At 38.3% G+C, this 8,124-nt stretch overlaps 1 protein-coding gene across 4 annotated transcripts in view; it reads left to right on the top strand.

The window, feature by feature from the left end:
* The window catches only part of LOC138003490 (loricrin-like), a 92,072-nt gene extending 91,503 nt beyond the window's left edge, over nucleotides 1–569 (top strand). For 2 of the 4 annotated variants that reach the window (XR_011123583.1, XR_011123584.1), the window contains one exon: nucleotides 1–569. This exon is cut by the window's left edge and continues 668 nt beyond it. The gene's annotated coding sequence lies outside the window, so the exon portion shown is untranslated. The other 2 variants (XR_011123581.1, XR_011123582.1) reach the window with 2 other exon arrangements.
* Nucleotides 570–8,124: the final 7,555 nt, after the last annotated feature.

Consider the following 8,124-nt stretch of genomic DNA (forward strand, 5'->3'; position numbering starts at 1 on the left):
GTTGCGTTTAGTAGATGGAATGCTAAAATTTTGTTGTATTGAGGATTTTAGGGTAGTGAGAGTCAATATTTGAATTGTCATGGATGTTAATGTTGGTGAATTACTTTCAATGGTAATTAATTTGCCCGCATTAGCTTTCATTTCATTAGAATTTGAAACAATTTTGTGTGTGTGAAGTATAGTACACGTTCATCTTTTTCTTTTGTGAATTTTTGCGGGGGGATTGTTGAGATTTGCTGTGTATGATGGTTTTGCAGCGTTTTTGTTGATACATTTTATATAAGTGTCAAGGAAGGTTTTGGGGTACATTTTTGGTTGAGGGAACGTTGAAGTAAAGTGTAAAATAAGACAATAAATGCATTTTAATAAGTTTTTATTGTATTTTCTTGGATATATTAAGTCTGAATGAGAGACAAACTACTTAAATCGTCCTCATATGTGCAAGAAACATTTCTAACTTTCGTCTATATCATGCACTTCTAATAGGCTACATCGGAAAATACAATAAAAATCTTTGTGTCCCCCCAAATTTGCATAAGCATTGTTTCCAGTTTCTCGTGGACTTACAATGGTCCCAAGAGAAAACAAAAACAATGCTTATTCAAAATTTGGAGGGACAAACAAAGAGTGTTATTGTATTTCCCAAAGTGGCTCCCAACTGGACTGGAGGGTGTCGTTTCCTTTCTCAGTTGGTTGGGTTTGAATCCCGTTTGAGCACCGAATGGCTTATATCTAAAGGTTCTATTTACTAAACTGATAGAATAAGCATACACATTAGCAGTACAGGTTATAGACGAAAATTACAAGTGATTGTAGCACTTATAAGGACAATTCAAGTCTGTTTTATAAGAGAACTGCTTAAATTGTCCTGATATGTGCCACGAACAGTTCTAACTTTCGTCTATATAATGCACTGCTAATACGTGCGTTTCATTTATCGCTCCCAACTTTGTTGCTTGTTATCTCAGTTGATTGGGTTTGAATCCCGTTGGAGCATTGCACCGGCATCGAATGGTTTATACCTAAAAGATCCTTTTATAAGCGAACATATTAGAAGTGCCGGTTGTAGACGAAATTTAGAATTGATTCTCGCAGTTATCAGGACAGTTTAAGTCTGTACAAGAGACAAAATTGTCTTGATATGTGCCATGAACATTTCTAGTTTTCGTCTATATGCCACACATCTAATACATACGTTTCATTCATTGCACCCAAGTCGAGTGTGTGGCTCGACTGGTTTATACCTTAAGGTCCTTTTTAAACTGATAGAAATAAGCATACGTAGTGTGTGGGTTATAGACAAAAATTAAAAGTTATTTTCGCACTTATCAGGATAATTCAAGTCTGTATGAGAGACAAACTGCTTAAATAGTCCTGATATGTGAAAAAACACTTCTAACTTTCATCTACATCCCGCGCACTCCGAATACGTACGTTGGGTTCGAATCCCTTCTAAACCGCCTGAATTTTTCAGGCACAATTGCTTAAATTGTCCTTATAAAAGGGAGGATCACTTTGAAAATGTAGAAATAAGTGAGATAAGATGAAACCCTGCCAAGATACAAAGATTCGCTGGAGCAGACTCGGAGCCACTTTAGATTTTCCATAATTATTTGAGTACTACTGTAGCTCCAAATTCACTTCAGAGAAAATTTAATATCTTTGCAGAGATGCGTCTTAACCAGTCTATCACGTTCAAGAAATAAAATGGGAGGTAACGCTTCTCGCGCGTCAAGCACGCAAGGGAAATGGCAGATCAACGGGGCGGCTGTTGGATGAAACAGTATGGCCCGAAATTTTATTGTCTTGTTTTGCTTCGCCCTTTCTTGTGGGAGAGTTAATTTTCCGGCTTTGAAGTCTTCTCGGCACCTGAAACGAAAGCACAAAAGAAAATAGTTGAGATAAATTAAGGTACTATTATAGCAAATCACAAGGTACTTTAGATTACTTTTTGGAGGTGCAGTGGGGGAGGAGAGGGGAAGGGGAGATGAGGGGAGGAGGAGGAGAGGGGAGCTCAAGGTTCCTTTTTTCGGTTGTCGAAACAACCAGGGGCACAGGAAAGTCATTTTTACCGTTTCTTTTACCAGATATCAACACCAGCACAATCCAAAATGGCAGCTAACGACATGACCTACCCCCCTATGAGAAAGTAGGGAATAAAGTTTTTCCTTTGTTGATTAATGCGAAGAAAATTTAACTTGGCTGTTGTGTTTTTTACCGTCATTTAAATTTGATTTGAAATAAAAAATTCGAATACTTTTAATATTCTTTGTTGACACTTCACTAGCACAGCTGACAGAGGTAACTCCGCGCGGGAACGTACAGATAGATTACACTTGAACAGTAATTTTTGGTATTGGGGAAAGCCCACGAAACTCTACACACGTTTTTAACGGTTTCCATTTCAAAGAAAAAAAAACAAGCATGCTGTCGAAAGAGTAACTTAAAGGGAATCCATACAAGAGCACTTTAAAGGAGAGGAAATTAATAGAATCAAATTTGTTTGGAGCTTTCGAGGGGAAAAAACCAGTTTGTCAACGGGTAACTTGTTCTCTTCAATCCTCTTGACACCTTCGTAAGCAAAGCCTAAGAACATCAGCAATAGAGCGGCCATCTTGGTGTTCCAAACTAATCCTATGGGATTTGAACTCTATTTTTACGCAAATACTTTCTTCAATATGGCTGCTGAGTTCAAGAAAGGACAAAGGGAAAAGTTAAGATCGAGGGTAGAACTTTCATTACCGAATGAATTGCACACAGCTTAAACAGGAGTTATAAGGAGATAATAGGCAAAAACAGTTTGATGATTGGCTGGCTTCTTGTTATGAAAACATCGGAAAGTAGTAAATAATGGAGCAAGGCGCGACGATAATCCACGCCATTTGAAGTCAAGAGGGGTAATAGAGCCCCCCCCCCCTTTTGTCCAAAGTAATGCCCTTAATCGTCAGACAGAATTATTAACCAATAAACTAAAGCAAGTATCACTCATAACAGAAATCACCTTATTTTGGAAGGAAATCAGCCTTGGCACATTTCCGGACGCGTTCCAAACCTATTTTGTGCGGCTTTGAGCGCTGTTAAAAAAAATACTGCCAGTGTTGATGCCTGTGGAACTTAGCTTGTTTCAAGTTCAATAAAAAAATACAAAAAAAAAAGTGATTTGGTTAGAAAAGTGAGAATAACAACTCTGCCTTAAGTGGTCACGGATTTTCTCGTTCGATTACAAAGGAACTATTATCTTAGTTTTAATGCAAGAAACGTAGAAAACGAAAACTAACAGAAAAACCTTAAGAAAATGAGACAGATTTTGAAAAGTTTGAGGACAAATGGTAACTACATCTTTGGGATTGTCACAATTTACTTAGCCTTGGTTCTAAGATTGAGTTTTTTTAAGGGAAGCAAAACTAAAATCAATTGGGCTAGGACTCTGTAAGAATATCTGGAACGAGGTGGAATTCGTAGGGTAGCTCTGGCAGAAATCGTGTTTGAAGCCTTTGGAATCCAACACTTTCGACACCAGGGTACTTTACCTATAAAACGATTCCCGGTTATTGTCATAAAAAAGCACTTGTTCTACTCAGAGTACTTCTAACAATCCTCTATACAGGATCTGACAAAGCACACGAAATATTAATCCTAACCTGACCCTATTTTTTTCTTTAGGCCCTTAATTTAGGCTCCAAAAGAGTTTCTTCAATTCATCTCAGTGCATATTCAACCCGGCGAGGTAAAATGTGCATCACCTATTTAACCTAGGCAAAAACTTATTCAACCCGAGACCGCATTTGACCTTCAAAATGTACGCATGGATTCACATGCACAACTTGGGCTGGTCGTTGTAGCTCGCAGCTGTTCATCACATAGTGCCCCTGTCATTGTTTTCCGCCGGAAAATGATCGTTAAATCCCTACAACGCTAAAATCGAACTACATCAAGTTGCAAAATTGTTGAGACACTTTCATTAAACAACACCTTTTCTAGCTTCCAATGCCCGCCGTATCTAGAACTAAAACCTTTCCCACTTCCTCTCCCCTCTCCCCCTTTCAATGTTGACTGCTTAAGTTTCCCACATTTTTTTGTCTTGCCAGCAACACATAAGGGGGGGAGGGGGGCTGCAGTTTGAGGGAATATAGGGAAATTAATAATGCCCCAAGAAGGTGAAGTGTCTCCACTATTTTGGCAACTTGTTGTAGTTCGGAAAGGTTCTCCCTTGTTGGCTAATGCTATCAACCGTTTAAACCAACTGAAAGGGAATTGGAGTTAAAAGCACGCAACTGATTAAGGTGGCTCAAACCAGTTTCAGTGATTCCAAATTAAATGACGCTCTTATTGGAAAGATCGGCACCACAACGTTGTATATGTATTAGCAATATTGCGGTATCAAATGAAACACGAATTATTGCTGTCATTATTGTGACATAATATGTCACCTTGGCGACGGGCAAACCCTGTAAAAACACACTTTATTTTGCCTTTAGTTACTTATATCTCAAAAACAAGTCAGTGGGCCCCATGTTTGATTTCTGAAAAGGAATCAGAAGGGAAAGATCAAACTTTCTGTTTAGCGGATTCAGCGCCACTTTAATTCTGTAATTTTGTTAAGGTGGCTCTGAGTCCACTTAACATAATTTTTTTTAACTTTGGCGAACATTTTCATCCTGGCCTTCTAATCACTTTTCAGCAATAAAAAAGGGGGACACCGAGTTCTTTTTGGAGATATGAGCAACTAAATCCAAAATATAGGATGTTTTTGCTGGGCTTTCCCGTTTCCAATGTAACATTACATCACAATAATGATAACATCTTGGTTGGAAGTAATCGGTATTTCATATGGTACCATAGCATTGCTGTTACGTGATACAGTCTTGTAGCGTCATTCGATCTAAACAGAGCGTCTTTCAAGTGTTGAAACCCTTTCGAGCCTCCTTAAGCGGGAATGAAATGTCCAAAGAATGATGGAAGTGGACCTCTCCAAGTTTTTATGTCGTCTTTTTTTTCCTGTCATGAATTCTGGAGGTGGTTACAAAGTACAGCGCTTGCGAAAACTCTACTGTTTACCACATCCCTAGCGGCAGACAATTATCTAAAAAAAAAACCAATCCTATATTTCTACGCGCAGAAACCTCAGGGGTACCCAACGAATCTATTGCTCACATTATCTGTTCACCAGAGGAATCTTGCTGGCAAAAATACAGGTGTTTCGATGAGCTGGCTGGGAAATTTTGTTATTGATAGAGGTTTTGCCTGGGAATTAATGACTTTTTCTAGCATTTCAACCCGAGCTGGCTGTTGAAACTCTGAAGACTGAGGACGACTAAAAAAAAAAAAAAAAAAAAGAACCCCTTCCCTCTCCCAGAGAGTAGTTGCGGAAAAAACCTTTTTTGTCCCGGATTTGAAAGCGCGCGGAATTTCTGGCTGGGAAATAAATTTGATCAGCTGGCTGGGAAACCAACCAATTTTATCTAGCTGGCTGGGACATTTCTTGCGTGTTTTGCTGGGAAAAAGGAACAGATAATGTTTTCCCAGCAACACTGAAAAACACCTGAAAATGCCTTAATAACATTTATTTTCATTAACTGGGGTATAATAATACATTTTACAACAAATTGGTCGTTGGGTGCCCCTGAAACCTTCACTCGAACATCTTATTTATATGATTTTCAACGGATGAGCAGATGAGGCTACCTCTCGTCATGATAACCCATCTATCGAAATTAGGGCATTTTTCCCTTGCCTTTTTCCCCGAAACAAAGTCGGTGACCCCCCAATTTGTTTTCATTTTTGGAATAAGCAATTGATGACCTAACTTCAGGCGATAAACGAAGCAAATTTCATTGTTGAAAGATTTTCGCGCGAAGGTCCTTAGACGCTACAAGAAAGTTGGGACAAGCTAAAAAAAGTGGAGTAATAAGCGCTTTTAGAAACGGCAGAAAACGCTCTAATAGACTCTTCAAGGAACAACTTAAAGCGGTTTTAAAAACAATTGAAAACACTGTTATACACGGTGTAAAGAAAACGGGTAGAAACCCTCTGAAAAAGGGCTGAAATCGCCATAATAAACGCTTTGACAAATCTCCAAAAACGCTGTAAAACGGCTAATAATGCTGTTTGGTAATAAACGCTTTTGCAAGCGACTAAAATGGCTGTTATAAACGGTTAAAAAAAACGGATAATAAAGCTCTAAAAACTGGTTTGTCAAACGGCTAAAATCGTTGTAACAAACACTTCTACAAGCGGTTAAAGGCGTGTGTACGGCCTTCTCCGTCGGGACCGTACTAAAGACCTCGGTTATAGTAGACTGCTTGACCGTTGAATAACATACAATATACAGATATATTGGCTTATAGACGAAAGACAGAAAGTGATCATTTATTTGGACAATGCCGATAGTCGATTACACGAAAAAACGTACCGAACAAGGTTAGTTGAAAGCAGCTGCGCACTCTAGCCCAGAAACGCACTTTTAATGTTGATCAAGATTAGAGGACTCAAAATTTTGTTCCCCAGAAAAATTAAAAAAACATGACCGCAGCCAAACGAACCTTAGGTTCTTGCTATAAAAAATGTAGAATGTTCTTACCTTTAAAGAGTCTCAGCCATATTCGTTTCTGATCAGAACGCATTGTTCTCTCAGATTCCATTCCACGGTCTTGCTTGAGTGTATGGGGCCTTGTAGAAATCCCGCCATCACAGCAACAAAATGCCTGGAGCTGTAAAACAGATCAAGAAACAATCATCGGAAGAAGAGTTGTTATTCAAATAATTGAAAAGAAAACGACCAAGCGTGCAAATTTACTAAAATTGGTCTCTCTCCTCATTTCGCTCATTTCCTTTTGGCTTAAAAGTAGGAAAATGCATTAGGTACCGAAAAACGCTTTAATGTTAACCGTATCAAGACTGAAAGTAAAAAAAAAAAACAAATCGCCGCGCAAATGAAAAAAGAAAGGAACTGCGAAAAACTGATTACTATTTTCCATCAATTAAAAACCTTCCCAATCCTTCATTTTCGGACAAAATAAGTCTAGTGTCAACTTAGAAAGTCATTACAATGATCAGATTCTTACCATAACAGTGTTTTGTGACTAAATGATCAGATCAACTCATTCGCCTTGCTTCGATCCTTCTAATGGAGTTCCATTTTGCATTTACAGGGGCACCCAACGATAAACTTCAGTGAAATATGTGTTCGGGAATCAGGGACAAACTGTTCTAAGAATTTCGATTCTACGTTAGCAGTTTCGGATGAGCAAATGGTTCGCTGGGAAATTCTTAGACGGCAAGGTTCAGCTATCAATTTCTGAAATGAAGATTTCATTCCCTAAAATTTTCGGACACTTCAATTTTCAGCTAAGATATCCGAACAGATGAAATTCTTGTAGGTGATATAAACATCTCTTCAGAAAGTCTTTATACATTACAAGGAGCCCAGAAATGTCTCTCAAACGTTTTGGGCTTAAATTAATTTGCACGTTGGTTGCCCCTCCATTCTAGCCTCTAGATTTCCATTGCTGAAAATCGGCCAAATCATACCGTCAACAATTCAGATAATTTTAATCTAAATAGTAGACCCAAGCACTGATTTATACAACAAATAGACAACTTCAAATTTCTTACTTTTTACTTTCTATTGAGCTGACTCCGTTTCTTGCTTCTGGATATAAGCCGCCGCATAACTAAAACAAAGGAAATAATTCGTGAGTGGTTAAAACAATATGCTTTGGTCAGTTTTTGGTTGTAAGATTTTTGCTTTGTTTAGTATGGTCTGGAGTTAGTTTTCGAATTCATCTAAGGTGTAGGCTTGGTAAATCACATTTCCATGATGGCCGACCAAAAGTTACAAAGTTCTGACTTCTTCTCATCGAACAGCATTTTGGAGGAGAGAAATTAACTCCTTGGTTAATTTTTAATCAGGGATTATCGTTAATCAGCTTTTGAAGGACAGGGACCACAACTATGCACTTACCGGTACAAGAACTGGTACCCTCTTGCCTTTAGTCCAGTGGCTTCACGACTACAATACGATGAACATTCTCAACCCAACACAGTTCTTTCCATTATTTACTTTTGTATAACGTCATAATTGGTAGCCATACATAATAACCAAAAGTCTAGATTGGAACTTTT

Source organism: Montipora foliosa, chromosome 5 (assembly GCF_036669935.1).
Source record: "Montipora foliosa isolate CH-2021 chromosome 5, ASM3666993v2, whole genome shotgun sequence".
Lineage (NCBI taxonomy): Eukaryota > Metazoa > Cnidaria > Anthozoa > Scleractinia > Acroporidae > Montipora > Montipora foliosa.